At 51.2% G+C, this 15,689-nt stretch overlaps 1 non-coding gene across 1 annotated transcript; it reads right to left on the bottom strand.

Moving 5' to 3' along the window:
* Positions 1-1,431: 1,431 nt before the first annotated feature.
* LOC137500689 (5S ribosomal RNA) lies at positions 1,432-1,549 on the bottom strand. The gene has a single exon (XR_011018198.1). It is a non-coding gene; the product is annotated as a 5S ribosomal RNA (ribosomal RNA).
* Between the last annotated feature and the right edge of the window lie 14,140 nt (positions 1,550-15,689).

The raw sequence follows: 15,689 nt of genomic DNA, 5'->3' as shown, positions 1-15,689 counted from the left end.
GGTGGTCAGCAAATGGACACATTATTGCTCGAGTTCGTAACTGTCCACTGCCTTAAGTAATAGTCGTATTAGTAGCAGTAATGGTGGTGGTGGTACTACTAGTAAGGTTATGTTCACTATTATCTTACGCCTTTCGTAGATGCCGAGGTGCCGGAAGTTTGTCCCGCAGGAGTTCTTTTTATGCGCCCATATCTACAGACCATCGAAATATCACGCGAGTGAGCCGGTGTCGAACCTGTCAAGTAGGGCTCAGAAAGGTCTAATTTTAATTCTAGGACGGTAACAGTAACTATACGGAGTTCCGATTCGTTCTACTCAATTTATCACTTGCCAAAAGATCGGTCAGCTGACGAACAAACAACAAAAACGAGTGCTTTCCTCCCTTCACCTAACCTAAAACGTCACGACTCTTTGAACTAACCCTTGTCGTCAAAAGGTTACCTTCTCAGTCTTATTTGAAGGGCGTCTCGTCTTTGATAGAAATGAAAGAGTTTTACAAGTTCCTAGGCTTCAAAACTACGTTACATCGCAACACACGCACTTCGAAGATAACGGGCTGTGTGTAGGCCACTGTACTGCACTGGTGCCCTACCGTTCGTAAGGAAGCCCGGGAGAGACACGAGCGTACTACAAACTTGTAACTTATTGCCGAACCGTGTCGTAATTTGAATAGCTACTTACCTGAAAGAACATAAAAGGAAATTGTTCGACTCTTTGAGGGGCTGCTAAATGCCGCGGTCGGTTGCTAGGACATGGCTTTCATTGTAATCACGACAGTGTCGATGACGTTGCATGGAAACCACCTTCCTCGCGATTTTCAAGGTGGGCGGGGAGTTTAGAAGCCTCGTTCCGCCCTTTAATAATCTTAATATTGGGAGAAATAGGACGTAGAATGATGTTATGTGCCATAAGAGGCCTGCAGGATAAGCTACACTAACCTAAAAGAATAAGAACAGCAAGTTTAGACATAGGGACGTACGATAGGAGGGACGAAAGTTAAAATCCTGGCACGAGTAATTGGAAGCGGTGCTAGGCTCAGCAAGGGTCCCCTAGGTCGACACACACACACACACACACACACACACACACACACACACAGAGAGAGAGAGAGAGAGAGAGAGAGAGAGAGAAACGACGAATAATAATAATAATAATAATAATAATAATAATAATAATAATAATAATAATAATAATAATAATAATAATAATGATGATGTCGCCGCCGCCAGGTTAGGCCGGTCACCTAGGAGGAAATGCAATACTACGCTAAGCTTCGTTCCTGTATAGCCACGGGGTCGAAGAGCAGCAAAAAGGTCTAGCTAGTTTCAGACGTAACAAAAAACGTGATTTAAGCAATTTCTGCTGGCCTGAGGCAAAAGTTGAAAGTAAGTTGTCGTACAGGGACTGGGAAACTTGGTAAAAAGGGAATTGAGCCAACGGCACGTGGTGTCCCAAGCGGTCACCCATCCAAGTACTGACCACGCCCAATGTTGCTTAACTGCGGTGATCGGACGAGAACCGGTGTATTCAACATGGTATGGCCGTTGGCGAGAGAACGGAGCTTGAAACGGCCATACGAACCGCAAAGCGAGTTTCCTGGAGGTCTTTGTGGCGCGGGGGCGTTGGCAATGGTGCAGGGGTGTGCTCGGAGGTCGCCGTCGCGGAGCGGGCGCGGGTGGTTGTCGCCTTCCGCGGCGAAACGTAACCTAACTCGACTTAACCCCACTTCTCGTAACCTAACCCCAAAAAAAACGCGCACACACCCACACGGGAAGTGTCCAGGGTTTGTTGTAATAATAATAATAATAATAATAATAATAATAATTACTGAAGGTAGTTGTGAAGGGGCCGGCGCTGTAGCCGGAGGGTCCGGGCTCAATTCCCGGCCAGGCAAAGGAATTTTACCTCGATCTAAGGGCTGCTTTGAGGTCCACTCAGCCTGCTTGCTTAGGGGCTGTAGTGCCATGGGGCTTGGTCTGGTTTTCATTGTAAAGGACAAAGCAGGAGGATTTTTAGCAATAAGGTAATGCAGTAGTAGTAGTAGTAGTAGTAGTTGTTCTTCCCTCCTTAGCTTATGATTTGAATGTTTTACACTGTATTTCGATGTATATGAAGTAGGACAGATAGATAAAATCAGAGTGGAGTTGATAGCAAGGCTAACAGATGCTGCTCTTTTTTTAAAGGTGTGGTGGCCCTGAAAAGGGCCGTTTGTTAAGAATGCAGCAAGGCAGAAAACCTGGCACCTTACTTGGAGCTGGTGTATTTGGTAACTGCCTTGGTACCCTCACTGACGGCGTGCTTGGCCAGCTCACCGGGCAACAGGAGGCGGACGGCAGTCTGGATCTCCCGACTGGTGATGGTGGAGCGCTTGTTGTAGTGGGCCAGACGGGAAGCCTCAGCGGCGATGCGCTCGAAGATGTCGTTGACAAAGCTGTTCATGATGCTCATCGCCTTGCTGGAGATGCCAGTATCAGGATGTACCTGTTTAAGCACCTTGTAGATGTAGATGGCATAGCTTTCCTTCCTCTTGCGCTTCTTCTTCTTGTCCCCCTTGGAGATGTTCTTCTGGGCCTTGCCGGCTTTCTTGGCTGCCTTTCCGCTTGTCTTGGGTGGCATGGTTGTCTCGGATGTCTCCTAGAAAGTAAATTTTTCGGCTTTTTTTTTTTTCTAGTGAGATCAAGTATATGGGAGCCCCAGGGCGAAAAAAATATGCCCTCTTACTCATCTGTTTCCTTGGTTACCTGATGAGTCAGAAAAAGTCGCGAGTTACCTACACTGGCGGGGGAAAAATCACTCTGTCCCACCGGAGAAGGTGGGGCGGAATTGAAACCCCCTCATCGCTGGGCCATAACATGATGTCAACTAGGAAGAGGGTCAGTCTTATTGAAACAGAATTTAGTACCTTTTAGTGATTACCTGAACAACGTTGTCAAAATTTGGAAAAGGCCGAAACTACAATTTGGAGTACAGGAGCCAAGGGCCGCGGTGGCGGTAACGTGTGGTTGGCTTCTTGGTCCTGATGACCCGTTTTAGCAAGGAAATCCCCGTATCATTCGATTGCGCCAGGGTGATCCGAGATCTTGTCATCCTAACCTGCTTGAAAATATGTTGCTGAACAGTGGGTAGTTGAAGATTCTGCCGAATCCTTAAGTTAGAGGTGTACCATGGTGAACCGGTCATGCGCCGCAGTACCTTGTTCTGGAACACCTGGAGTCGCCGAATGTGCGTCTTGGCCATGTAGCACCAGGCCTCACAGCCGTAGAGAAAGATGGGGCGAATGCACGCGAGGTACAAAGACCTCTTGATACATCCCCCGAGGTGCCTATTCAGTAGCAGAGGGCGCAATGCTACCGTTCTGGCGTTGGCTCGCTGTAATGCCTGGTCCACATTCCATCTCCAGGTTAAGGCTTTGTCCAGGATCATACCAAGGTACTTGACACGGGTCAACCATGGCAGCTCAGTACGCCGGATTTTAAGATGACAAAACCTCGGACGCCGCTTCGAAAAGAGGATCGCCTGGGTTTTGTCCGGATTAATTTTGACCTTGTTCTTGGTACACCAGGATAGAAATTGGTTGATCCAGGCTTGCATTTTCGCCGTGGCATCACAATATCTTCGCTGAGCGGTATAAACTGCAATGTCATCAGCGTATTGTTGAAGTTCTACATCTGCTACCTTGGGGAGATCGTTCACATATAGGGCGTACAAGGTTGGCGATAGTGCTCCTCCCTGAGGCACTCCTGCCAATAAGCGCCGAGGGGTGGAGTTCTCACCATCGCAGGTGACAAAAAACTGTCGATCACGCAGATAAGACTGGATAATTTTGACAAGATAGAGGGGGACTTTGTATAGGTCCCCCAGTTTCACGATTAGATTGTCGTGCCAGACGGTGTCAAAAGCTTTATCAACATCAAAAAATACCGCTGGCACGCTACGCCGTAGTGTGAACGATCTCGTAGCATATTGGACCAGGCGCAATACCGCCAATGGAGCTGAGCGTTTGGCCCGGAAACCAAACTGCTCCGGTCTCATTATCCTACTGGATACAAGGTAACTATTGAGGCGATGGAGAATAAGTCTCTCGAAAATTTTGGACAAATGGGAGAGAAGACTGATAGGGCGGTAATTTTGCGGAAACAGTCTGTCTTTCCCCGGCTTAGGAATCAGACAAATCTTTGCCGTCTTCCAGGCCGTTGGGTAATAACCCAGGGAAAGACAGGCCGTAAAGAGGGCAGCTAAAAAGACCACAGCCCTGTATGGGAGGGACTTGATTTCTTTAACGGCGACCCTATCAGCCCCGGGAGACTTATTCTCATTAAGTCCTTTAATACACCGGCGGACCTCCGCAGGTGTGATGTCAGTCACAGTGTCTCGTGGCGTCCTACTTTGCCTGAGAGCTGAAGCTTTTCGTTCAATTTGTCGGTCGGTACGGTCGTCATCGTGGCGGGTGTAGTGTACCACACACTGGCTCTCGATCGAGTCAGCGAAAGCTTCAGCTTTCTCCAGGGGGGAGAAGACGAGACCCCGTCGGCCATGAAGTGCACGACGGGGCTCTCGTGTTCGAGTCAGGCTACGAGTAACCCTCCAAAACTCGCGGTCTGAGTCGTTTTCTGTGAGAGTGCGACAGAGTTCTTCCCATTTTTCAATCTTGTGTTCCAGCAGCCGTTGGCGGACGACACGGGCAAGTTCCTGGTATTCTGCCTTGTCATCTGGGTCGCGATAGAGTTGCCATCTCTTCCGATAAAGATTTTTAATCTTGATCAAATCCTTGAGGAGATCTGGAAGACCCTCCTCAACTTGGGGACTACGGGCCGAACGAGAATTTCGTGCAACTTCCTGGATGTGTTTTCTGGCGTTGAGGATCTTACGAGTAAGATGCTCAACGGCCCGGTCAACATCATCCCGTGAGCGTATGTCGAAAGGTTTAAAATTTCGATCCACATGTTTCCTGAACTTGTGGTAGTCCAAGTTGACATGAGGGATCGAACGAGTGGGCCCCTCCAGGCGCTCCCAGACAAGATTGAAAACAATGGGATTGTGATCCGAGTTTAACTCGTGGGGAACAACAAAATCAATAGTGCTGTTATAGTATTTAGATACTGTCACATCGATGACGTCAGGTAACCCATTAGCCGGGTATATTGTGGGCTCTGTGGGAGCACACACCTTGACGTCACTGTCTCTCATGTAAGCACTTAAGATTCTCCCCCTAGGATTGGCTACCCTAGAGTTCCAGTCGGGATGCTTGCAATTGAGGTCACCAGCCACTATGGTGGGGACGTGGCCAGGGTTTTCCAAAAGAGCATTTAGTTCCACCAGATTAAAGGGTGCATTAGGTGACAAATATGCAGTAAATATGCGATAATGATAGTCCCGATGTCGGATTTCAATCCCGAGGGATTCCAGTACGGAGTGGGGGAGGGGGTCGAGGACGTGATGGGTAAGACTAGACTTAACCAGCACAGCAACACCCCCACCCTTCATCCCGACTCTGTCTTTCCGGTAGACTACCATATTCTTAATTTTGAAAGGCATATGCTCTTTTAGAAACGTCTCACCCAGTAGCATGATGTCTAGGTTATGGTCAGAGATAAAAGCCTCAAGCTCATACCTCTCACCGACAACGCTTTGACAATTCCAAGCACCAACCCTTAAGTTCATAGTCCGTGGCGTCTGTCGCGTCGTCTAAGGGGCTGAGAAATACCGCATAGCGGCATCAATCAACACCATGATCTTGTCAAATGTGCTAGTGCACGTGCTCAATTTAGTCAGAGTCTCCCTCAGAATAGGGATGAGTCGAGAAAAATCAATCTGCCGGAGCAGACCGATGATGTCAGATAAACCACCGAGGTCGGGGAAGGAGTTTCCAGTACTACTAGGGGAGGGAGTGGGAGCTTGTGAGGGGGCAGCAGCGCCACCGAAGAGGCTCGCGAACGAGACCCCCTCGGTCACAGGTTTTGAGGGTGGCAGTGCACTCTTCTTCTGGGCTTTAAGCTGCACTGCGGTTTTCTGTTTCGTGACAGCCTCTCTAAAGAGGTTGCACCCTCTCCACGAAGCTGGGTGTTCCCCCTGACAGTTCGCGCACTTGGCGGGAGCCTCCGGTTTGAGCGGGCAGGCCGCAGCCAAGTGGTTCTCTCCACACTTGACACATCTCAAGGGCATTTTACAATAGTTGGCAGTGTGCCCCAGTCTCTGGCACTTGAAACATTGGGAAGGTCCTTCCCTGCCTCGGTATGCCTCAATCTTTACCTTGGACCCACACAAGTATTGTACTGAGTAAATAGTTTTGGAAAATTCCTCATTTGGAAGCGTGACACTGATTACGCTTAGAGGGATAACCTTTTTGGTGGTGGCATCCCTCCGGGTATATTGGTATATATCCTTAGGTTGGTAGCCCAGCGCAATCAGGTCTTCCCTGACCCAATCGATATCAACTGTTGACACGATATTCCGAATTAATACCTTCAACAGCCGCTGTGAGGGCAGCTGGTGAGTGTAGAAGTTGGCATTGGCGGTGTCGAAATATTTTATCAACAGTTGGTAGTCCTGCTCGTTGTCAACATGATACTTTAGGGCGTCCTTGGTGTTGATGACCCGAAGGTCGCCAGAGCACCGCTGTCTCAAATATCTGAAATGCTGCTGATAGTTGGTCTTATCAAAGACAACTACCGGCGGCAGCGACTTTTTCTTGGGTGGGGGGGGGCCCGTGGTGTCCATATGCTCGACCTCTCCACCAGGAGCGGTTGTCGTGGCAGTCCCATTCCCGTCACACACAGACGGTGGTGGCGCCGAACGGGAGGCGCTGGTCGAGGGGGCGGCCTCGGTCGCCGTCCGGGGAATAGGCGACTGGGCAGGCACTAGTGCCTCTGGACCGTTGCTACCACTGGTGGGTAGGGCCGAAAGAGGGGCGTATGAATTTAAATCCTTGTTATAAACTAATGTTTGGCCGTTAGCAGTGCGTTTTTTTAGGACATAGCGAGGTCTAGATTTGCCCTTCACCATCCGAGCCGTTTTCCATTGACTATCTTCAGCAGCTTTAGCCGCGGCAAAGGAAGCCAGTAATTTAGCCTGATCATCTAGAGTAGTGCCTTCCGGTAGAAGATGAATCGTAGAGGTGCTGGTGGTTGAACCAGCAACCTCCGTCAACTTTACCGTTCCCGAGTCCATGTCCGTAGCCGGAGTCGTCATCTGGGTAGCCGGGGCCCGTTTCCTCTTGGTGTCCCCGCCACCAGGCGGGGGACCGTCCGTAGCCATGATTGGGTTGCTCACTCAAGGGGTCAGCCAATCGCAGCACGAGGTGAATGTCCAGCAACCCGCAACACACCGTACTCGCCCGTCAAACACTAGCAAAGCGCGCACACACACAGAGAGATCCTTACTCAACAGTAGTAAGATCGCGAATTATTTTTCGGCCCCCTTGCAATTCTTTTTAAGACCGAGAGGGCTGCATGCGACTAGCCAATGAGCGCAAGCTTACTGCAGCCTTATTGGTTGGCTCGTAACGTTGAGCAACCTTGCAGGCTACAAAACTGGTGCGCAGAGTGATTCGGTATCATTTTCATCATTCATCATTCATCATTCATCGGTGAGCCGTCCGGGTCAGCTGCTTGTTCGCTCCGCTCCGTCGTAAGAAGAAAGAAGAAGCTTGTTGGCGAAAGCGTTGTGCTACGTGCTGGGTTGCACAGACACTCCAGCTACTCCGTGCTCACTTCATTGTGATACGGGGCAGTAAAGAGAGCTATTGTCTTGGGTTGTTTTCACATTTATTTGTGATACAGCCTACCTGTGAGCATTTGTCTGGTCTGTGCTTACCCTGCCACGTGCCCGCGATCGCCCTGTAGTGACGAGGGACAAGGTCAACTTCTTTGTCTCGGGCTGCCTGTGGGGCCCTGCCTGGGGAGCGCTTCCTGGAACTCTGCTCTCACCGGCCCGACTGGACTTCTCCTGCTGTGCTACTGCTTCTGCTGCTCCCCGTACTGAGACTGGTAGAGTTAGGTGAGCGAACTAGCGTCTCAGTACGGGCCTCAGGCCTAGACGTAGGTACCCGATTTTCGTCGCCCCGGCGGCCATCATAAACTACAGCTCGTAACCTTGGTGAACTACTGCTCGTGGCTTGTCTGTGGCCCTAACCACTTGAAAAACTTGCCCTGCCACGACAGTACCAACAAGGTTATATCACTCCGTCCACCTACGGGTGTTTGACATCCCCCCCAGTTCTCGCTCCATACGTTCTACGTAATTCGACTGCATTTCTGTTGGTACAACACAACATACCACTGACTGCGTGCCCCCTCTTAGGACCCCCCCCCTCCTGCTTCGGCAGGAGGACCGTAATAATTATTTTTATCACTACACATCCTCATTAGGATATTTATAACTCTTACAGTATTATTATTATTATTACTCCGGCGCCAACATGCCGAAGCCAGTTCAGATGGCCTCGGAAAAATCTGAGCCTCTCCCACAGAGCACTACTACGACACTGCGAAAAAGCAAAAGGGCGGCCGCTAAAGCCAACCATGAAGCAAAGACGGAACAGGCCACTTCAGCGCCTAGTAAAGCCAGTCTTGGAGGGATCATCCCTCTCAGCCCAGTATACGAGCCGAACTTCGACTCCCCAAAGTCCCCGACGCCGTCCCCAGCGTCGTCCCCAGCGTCGTCACACAGCAACGACGACGAGCACCCCCCTACTACTCAAGACGAAATGGACACTTCTGCGTCCTCAGCCCCCGACTTTTCGTCCGAAGACGAAACCCCCCCGCCCCCAGGGACGAAGAGGGTTTCCGTTCTCCTAACGGGAGACAACAGCGCCGTAGGAACGGCCGGCGCCTGCTAGATGTACCACCTAGACAAATAACCTCCACGAATCAATATAACATTTTTAATACTATCCCTGAAAATGCTATAGAACCACCCCCTACTGAAACATCTGCCCCCAAGCCTCAGCGGCAAAAGGTACAGTCCAAATCAACTTCCGAAGGCGCCACTTCTCAAACTCAGACGCCGCCCCCTCCTCCCCCCGCTACCAACCGGGACGGGGCACAGGAGCAAACCACCAGGCCCCGAATCAAAATTCCTCCGATATACATCCAGAACGTTAAGAATATTAACGACCTCATCGCCATGCTCCGAGCCCACCAAATCGAGTATAAGATGAAAATACTGTTCGACGGAGTCAGGGTCCAGACCACCACCCCCGAGGATTTTTCGACGTTGAAGGCACTACTTCAAGATGCCAAAGGGCAGTTCCACACCCGCCTCCTATTAGCCACGCGCTACAGGAAGGTTGTCGTCCGCGGTCTCCACGTCACTCAGGACCCTGCGGTAATCCGCACAGAGCTGGAAGCTCAGGGCTTTGAAGTGGCGTCCGTGGCGCAACTGACCTCCTTACGCTCTAGACGTAAGCTCCCGATATTCCTCGTCACATTTACAGGCGGCACCTCCGAGGAAAACAATATATTCAATGTAAATACCCTGCTAGATACAGCAGTTAAAATCGAGAGGTACGTAAGCCCGGAAGGCCCTATCCAGTGCTTCCGGTGCCAGAAATACGGCCACACCTCCGGAGGTTGCCACTGCACTGAGAAGTGCGTAATATGTGGCGAGTCGCACAGCACGCAGGCTTGTCCCAGAAGGGGAGATAAAACCCAAAAGCCGCGCTGTGCGAACTGTCAGGAGCAACATACGGCTAATTACCGGGGCTGCTCTTACTATCTAAGACTTCTGCAACAACAGCAAAATCGCCTCCCCTCCTCAAAGAAAGGCGTCACCGGACCCACCCCGCACGTCCCGCAAAGCTTAAGGAAAATGTTTCCTTCGCCCTGGCGGCCAACCCCAGCTACTCAGCTGAGCCCCAACCAGCCGCCCCCCCCGCCCCTGCGCCCGCATTTTCTAACGCTGATTTCCCGGCGCTTCCTCCGCCAGCCACCACCCCACCCCCATCTCAGGTATCCCCCCAACCCGCCCCCAGCCAAGCGTCTGATCTAGTGGAGCTCATGAGGCTCTTTAGAGACCCCTCCCTAAGAGGGATACTGAAGGTCCTCAGGGAGACTTTACAGAAAGTCGCTCAGGCCCCCACCCCCGCACAGAAGCTCGAAGTAATCATGAATGCCGCCCTCTCATTCTTCGAAAATGGCGAGCAAAATTAATCAAACACGTCCGAAACAGTTGAGAGTCCTCTACTGGAATGCCGAGGGCATACAGAGAGACCACCTGGAATTTTGTGATTACCTGGCGGAAGAAAATGTTGATATAATACTAGTAGGAGAGACATGGCTCAAACCTGGCAAGGCGTGCCATGTCAATAACTATAGATTATACAGGGATGACCGTATCGGCCGTGAGAGGGGCGGTACGGCTGTCTATATCAAGGTGGGTCTCACTCACCACAGGGTACCTACCCCTGATAACCTAACATCACTAGAAGCCACCACTATCCAGGTTACTACGCATAGAGGACCTCTCAACCTTTCGGCGTGTTATATCGCCCCCGGAGCCACCTTCGACCCAGCTGACCTGGACCGTATCATAGACCCGAGTGTGCCGACTGTGCTAGCGGGGGATTTTAACGCAAAAAACCCCCGCTGGAACAGCCGCACAACCACAACTAGAGGTAGACAGCTTGCCCGCCACTGTGACAGGAGACACCTCACTACGCACGGCCCTGATCGCCCCACCTTCTTCTCTCATGCTGCGAACGTGAGGCCAGATACACTGGATATTGCCATTTCTAGCAGAATCAATCAATACCTTGACCTCCGAACCCAGGACCTCTTCGATTCCGATCATAAACCTGTCCTCATGACAATAGATTCCTCGCCCGAATTTACCCCCACCCATATTCCCATCTATAACAGGAAAATTAATTGGACCGACTTCCGTACAGCTCTCTCCTCTGAAATTAATGGCAATCCCAGTGTAAAAAGCCCGTTCGACATTGATCGCCTAGCGGAGCAGATTTCATCTGCTATCGTTAGAGCCGCAGAATCTGCCGCCGTGGGACCGAGCGTTGTCCAACGAAAGAAGGACACGCTCCCTTCTGAGATACTCGCCCAGATAAAAATTAAGAACAGAGTTCGAAGGCTATGGCGCGAAACCAGGGACCCGTACATGAAGCGTAAGTGGAATAGGTGCAAGCGTAACCTTCAAATCCTGATTAAGAACCACAGGCAGGCCGCCTGGCGGTCTAGGTTAGCGGGCCTAAGCGTGGCTGACAACTCCCTCCACAGGCTGGCTCGTAAATTCACAAATAATAGGACTGGCATACCCACCCTCCACGGTAGGAATGGAATGGCATTTTCAGACAAAGAGAAGGCCGACGCCCTGGCGGACACGTTCGAGAGGGCGTGTACCCCCAACGACGAGCCTTGCGACGAAAATTTCGTAGAATTCGTCGAAAACGAACTTCACGAGACTGACGAGACTAACCTCCCCCCAGACTTTAAATTCATTTCGCCGTCCGAACTGTTCGCCGCTATTAAACGACTGAAGAACAGGAAATCGCCTGGGCTTGACAGCGTGTCAGCGTCCTTTCTTAAAAATCTCCCGAGAAAGGCACTGACATGTCTAACTAAACTTTTTAACGCTATTTTCCGGTTTGGCCATTTCCCGGCCTGCTGGAAAATAGCGAAAGTAATTATGATCCCAAAACCCTTAAAAGACAAGACGTTCCCACAGAACTACCGCCCGATATCCCTTCTCAGTATCATTTCCAAACTTTTTGAGACCCTTTTCCTTACCCGACTAAATGTAATTATTGACGACCTTAAAGTGATGAACGACGAACAGTTCGGCTTCCGACAGGGCCATTCCACCTGCCACCAGCTGATCCGTCTCACTGAGACAATTACTAAGATGTACAATGACCGTAGACACACAGGAGTCTGTTTTCTCGATATTGCGCGTGCGTTCGACAAGGTTTGGCACCAAGGACTTATTTTTAAACTAAAGACCTTAGGTTTCCCGCCCTACGTACTACAACTACTAACGAGCTACCTAGATGACAGAAAATTCCAGGTGCAGGTTGGCACAGCCCTGTCGGACCCGCGGCCTATAGAGGCTGGGGTACCACAGGGCAGTGTGATCTCGCCGACAATTTTCAATCTTTTCATGTCAGACATGCCAAAACCAACGCACGCGCAATTACACTTATACGCGGACGATACGGCGATATCCTCTGTCTCATGGCAGACACCTAAGCTAAAAGATTACCTACAAGACGCGCTCTCCACTCTCGAGCCATGGCTAGAAAAGTGGAGAGTTAAAATTAATGTTGATAAAAGTAGCGCCACGCTATTTACTAAACGCTTCCCCCCCACCCCCGAGCCCCTGATGTTTTTCGACCAACCCATCAGGTGGACTAAACAAACTAAATATCTAGGTGTCACCCTAGACAGAGGATTAACGTTCGGAAGTCACATTTCAAATATCACTGCGCAGGCAAATGTGCGCCTATCAAAATTACTACCGATGATAAGAGCCGACAAAGGGCTAACTATAGAAAACCGGCTCCTGCTCTACAAATCGACTATCAGACCAATACTTGAGTATGCCAGTCCTATCTGGGGCACAGCAGCTAAGACGCACCTGTTAAAGGTTCAGCGCGTACAAAACCGTGCGCTGCGCCGAATGACAGGTGCCCAGTGGTATGAATCAAATGACGACCTGCATGAATGGTACCAACTCCCCACCATTCACAGCAGGATTCGCAACACTGCCGCGAAATTTTACGACGCGCTCACTGAGAGCAAAAATCCGCTGATCAGGAATATAGGAAATTATGATACCGAGGGTCTTCGATACCGAAGACCTAAGGACATCCTAACCTAAACCCCACCCCTTAGAGGGGTGCAGACCATACCCTGGTCAGCGTGATTCAAAATTTCAAGGTCCACAACCAACCAACAAAAATGCAGTTCCTAGCTAGTACTTTACGATGAAATAGCACTCAAGGCCCAACTTGGGTCGATGGGCTAAAATCACTCACTGGTACCGGGACTTCCCGGCACCGATGAGAATTGTGGCTCTGGTATCATTTTCACCGACCAAACGTCATATACCCACCGACCACCACCCACCACCCACTCCGAGCCAGCACCCTGCCAACTGCCAGCTCACCGTCGTCGCCCGTCAAGTACCAGCCCAGCCCACTCGCTCTCGCACTCGCCACGAGCCCTTGCCCGCACCCAGCGCCAGCCAATCAACGACGAGCCTGCCAAGTTCTCAGCGCGGTCCGACTTCTCAGATATACTCTGGGTCCAGTCTTTCTGCGGTCTGCCATTTCTCCACCGGCTCTTCAAGCATCCACTGGTCCTGCCCAGCGCGGTGAAGACTTCGCCCATCAGAAAGAGCAATTTGTCTGCACTCTGCGGGTACCTGTTCGTGCCTTGTCCCGGCGCGATCCGTTAAAACTACACCTGGTACGACTGGTGCCCGCTGAGTGCCCCTACGCTGGTCCTCCTAGGAGTTTGACCGCTTAGTGCTTCACCCCCCCCCCTACTCATCCTACCTCCACCGGGACCCCCTTGGTGGATTGAGTAGCCAAGACCCCGGTACTCCCATCATGACCTCCGACCCTTACTCTGAACTTCTTCTTCCTGACTCCGTACATCACCACCCTATATTATATCAAACTAACCTACCTGATTCCGTTTACCTGCCTTTCATCTTACCGTTCATCAATGACCCTGAAGATAATCCCCTCCAACAGCTCCAGGCCTTACACGCACACCGCTATGTCATTTCCACCGCCACCTCCCCAGTCCTGGACCACATCCAACACATGCAGGAACTTAACAACGGCTATGTTCTCATCTTCGCTCATAGCCATGAGGGATTTTACAAAATCCGAGACCAGCTCATCAAGCATAACATTGCCTACCAGCGTTGTGTTGATGATGCTCCTACTGCCAACACCTCCTGCCAAACTACTCCTTCTGCCAGCCATCTCACAATTCATTCCCAAGCTTCCGTCAATTACACTCCTCCACCTACCAAATCCAAACACAAAATAACCCAAACCATGCGACCCCGTCCTACCATTTCCAGACCAAACCAAACCGACATCTCCCTCCCTCCTGAGTCTGCCACCACCCTCACTCCACCGGCTACCACCTCTCAAGACACACAAACCACCTCACCCCCCCCCCGCCACAAACTAGCACCGAACCCGGGAGCGAGACCCCTTTACTCTCGCAACCGAGTAAGGTCACTCACTCCAGATACACTCAGACGCGGAGTAGGCGTAGAAAACCTGCTCCGCTGTCTCCCACCACAACAACGCCTCACACCTCCAGAACAGTGACTCGGACCCACCCCCCTTCCCGTCCCGCCTTGGTGACTCAATGCTACAACTGCCTTCAGTTGTATCATTCAGCGGCCTCTTGCCCTAATGATACACGTTGCAACAGATGCGGGGGTGCTCACCGCCACACTGTTTGCACTGTGCCTAAGGCTCAGGCGAGGTGCGCGAACTGTGAAGGCAGTCACGCAGCCTCTTACCCTGGTTGCCCATTTCTGAAGAAGGCCATTCGAGCTCACTACAGGCGGGCACAACACTTGCACACCGCTCCTCCACCTGTTCCCTCAGCCACTCCTCCCAGCCAAGACAACTCCACTCTACTCAGCCAGCTCCTAATCAGACTCCTCATGAACCTTAACACTCCCTCCATGCCTACCAGACAACTCCTCATTAATTAACCCCGCCAAGATTGCCAACTAACCAAGCCCCTCTCATGACCCTATTCACCACCTCGAGGCACTAAGCTCTTTGCGTAGTATCGTGAAGTGCTCCAGCAACATCGGCCGTGGTCAACGAGTGGATGGGTGACCACATCCACCCTCCCCTGCCGACCCCCCACCTTTCCTCCCCAATCGTCCTGATTCTGTCTTTATTCTTCAATTCTCATGACCTCAACAACTAACTCTTCGTGACAGTTAAGCAACATCGGGCAAGGCACCACTTAGAAGCTTAAGGTACTGTCTATCCTTGCTGTGGAGTGAATGCCCACATGCCCGATCCTTGCTTCACCCTACCCACTCGCCCTCTGGGCGCAGGGCATATTCTGTCCAGTTCTGATGTTAAAACAAACCGACCAACACCAACAGAACATCAAGCTTGGAAGAAAGAAGAAGCGTCAAGAAACAGCGCTCAAAGCCTAAGTAGGCTGATAGGCTATAATCCTCACGGTGCAGGCCCTGCCTGCATCAATGAGACGGTCCTGCGTATCATTTTCCCTTCGAAGTAGAGCAGCAGAGCATCATAGCATCATGTCAGGACGAGGAAAGGGAGGAAAAGTGAAGGGCAAGTCCAAGAGTCGCTCCAGCCGTGCAGGCCTGCAGTTCCCTGTCGGCCGTATCCACCGTCTCCTCCGCAAGGGAAACTACGCTGAGCGAGTGGGTGCTGGGGCTCCTGTGTACCTGGCCGCAGTCATGGAATACCTGGCAGCTGAAGTTCTTGAGTTGGCGGGCAATGCAGCCCGTGACAACAAGAAGACCAGGATCATCCCTCGTCACTTACAGTTGGCCATCCGTAACGACGAGGAGTTGAACAAGTTGCTGTCCGGAGTGACCATTGCCCAGGGTGGTGTTCTGCCCAACATCCAGGCAGTGCTCCTGCCTAAGAAGACTGAGAAGAAGGCTTAAGTTCCTGTTCTCGGTCAGGGCGTTGGCTCACCGGAAAAATATAAATA

The sequence above is a fragment of the Anabrus simplex genome, chromosome 4 (genome assembly GCF_040414725.1).
Source record: "Anabrus simplex isolate iqAnaSimp1 chromosome 4, ASM4041472v1, whole genome shotgun sequence".
Taxonomy (NCBI): Eukaryota; Metazoa; Arthropoda; class Insecta; order Orthoptera; family Tettigoniidae; genus Anabrus; species Anabrus simplex.
Note: the sequence above shows the minus strand (reverse complement) of the source record. Positions and strands in the feature narration are given on the sequence as shown.